The sequence below is a fragment of the Musca autumnalis genome, unplaced genomic scaffold, assembly GCF_047663935.1.
Source record: "Musca autumnalis isolate F117 unplaced genomic scaffold, ASM4766393v1 scaffold_1, whole genome shotgun sequence".
Classification (NCBI taxonomy): domain Eukaryota; kingdom Metazoa; phylum Arthropoda; class Insecta; order Diptera; family Muscidae; genus Musca; species Musca autumnalis.
This window is the reverse complement of record NW_027411644.1, coordinates 23,604,607-23,607,046: the sequence shown is the minus strand read 5'-3', so window position 1 is coordinate 23,607,046 and position 2,440 is coordinate 23,604,607.

Here is a 2,440-nt window from a genome sequence, read left to right as displayed (position 1 = left end):
TTGATAACAAATGTATTTCTATGACTACCTCTTGTGGCGTATACGTTACGACAAAACTTATACGCTCTGTGATATTTCCTTTCAATTTCCTTCCGCCTCCCAGTAAACATGTCAAAGTAACTCAATAATCTCCAACACATCACAAACTTCTTTTCCTCTTGAACAATGGACAGAATACATCTGTATTTACGAATATGGGATTGGGAAAACAGTTGTTGCCACATCATAAATAGTTAAGTCTTTTATTTTCTCGCCCCGGAAAATTGGGTCAGCATGGAACAACTATGCAACAACTACAAAAGCTCTAAAAAGTTCAAAAACAATCTTGCTCTGTCAAACAAACTTCAAGTGCAAGTAGTTGTTTGAGTGCAGAAATGGTTTGTCCACAAGCGTAGCAATAACACACCGGGGAGGAGAAAGGAGAAAACTTTGAATGCATACCAAACACTTTTTCTATTTTCTTGCTTTTCTCATTAAGTTTTAGACATAATAATGTATTTTTTCTCTCCGTTTTTCCGATTAGTCAAACTCATAAAAAATACTCATGTCATCTGCTTGTGAGGGAGTGATGGTGGTGTTGTGAAGCCTGCTTATGACGAGTTTCATATACAGTTGTGCTACTTGGCTATTTACTGTATGGAGGAATACTTGCAGCGGCATATGGTTGTTATTGTTGAACTTGAACCGGGTGGACGAAGAACTCATAAGTTGGTCGCCAACAATTGAAGCCGGCACTAAGGTTCTTAAGAGCAACTTATAGCCACTGAACACCGCAACACACAAAATAAGAAAGAAACCAGAAAAAATGGCAAAAAACGAACGAAATGAAACGAAACAAATCCTCAAGGGCTGCATACACAGGCTTTCACGTCGTCATCATCGGCATCTTCACAACTGAAAGTAGCTAGAGCAATAATACACTCATGGCAAACAACAGGGATACGCACTCACATCTGCTAACACTCCCTCCCATCTTTCCCTCTCACATCACCATGTGTTAACTCTCTCTGTGTTTGTCACTTAGTATTAGGGGCCCAATATTTTGCAAACAAACCAAGCAGTCATTTCAAACAACTTGAAACACAACAGGCAGAGCAGAGCTCAGTTTAAGGAAAAAACTGCTACAAATGTTCAAATAAACCAAAGCTATACAGTACTCTTTTACCCATCTCCTTTAAAACTCACTTTTTAGACTTAGCATACTATTATTTGGAGATGTCGATATATTCTCATGCACTTAGACGTTAGGGTTCCGAATACGTTACGACATTACACATACGCTCTCATATTTTATATTTTTAGGCGTAGATTTTTTAAGAATATTTTTTAGGCGTGGATTTTTTAACAATATTTTTAGGCGTGGATTTTTTAAGAATATTTTTAAGGCGTGGATTTTTTAAGAATATTTTTTAGGCGTGGATTTTTAAGAATATTATTTAGGCGTGGATTTTTTAAGAATATTTTTTAGGCGTGGATTTGTTTATGAATATTTTTTAGGCGTGGATTTTTTAAGAATATTTTTTAGGCGTGAATTTGTTTATGAATATTTTTTAGGCGTGGATGTCTTAAAAACGTTCTTAAGCGTGGATTTTTTAGAATATTTTTAACCGTGGATTTGTTTAAGAATATTTTAAGTGTGGATTTGTTAAGAATATTTAAGCCTGGATTTTTAAGAATATTTTTAGCCTGGATTTTTAAGAATATTTTTAGCTCGGATTTTTAAGAACATTTTTAGCCTGGATTTTTTAAGAATATATTTTTAAGTGTATATGTTTAGTCCCGGATTTTTTAAGAATATTTTTTTAAATATTCTTAAGTGTGAATTTTTTAAGAATATTTTTAGCCTGGATTTTTTAAGACATTTTTAAACTTGGATTTTTTTAAGAATATTCTTAAGTGTTCATTTTTCAGAATATTTTAGCCTGCATTTTTTAAGCGTGGATGTTTTAAGAATATTTTTTAAAGGCGTACTTTTTAAGAACTTTTGATTTCTTAAGAATATTTTTAAGTGTGAATATTTTTATCGTAGATATTTTAATTTTCGATTGTTCGAGTGGAGTATTTAGATAGATATTAGATATCATGGATTTTTTAAGAAAATATTTTAGTCTTGGATTTTTTAAGAATATTTGTTTAGGCGTGGATTTTTTAAGAACATTTGTTAGGCGTGGATTTTTTTAAGAATATTTGTTTAGGCGTGGATTTTTTAAGAACATTTGTTAGGCGTGGATTTTTTTAAGAATATTTGTTTAGGCGTGGATTTTTTAAGAACATTTGTTAGGCGTGGATTTTTTTAAGAATATTTGTTTAGGCGTGGATTTTTTAAGAACATTTGTTAGGCGTGGATTTTTTTAAGAATATTTGGTTGGTGTGGAAACCCCGACAACAACAAGCTTCCAATCGAAAAGCACTCTAAGATGGCCCTAAGGGCCATCTACTC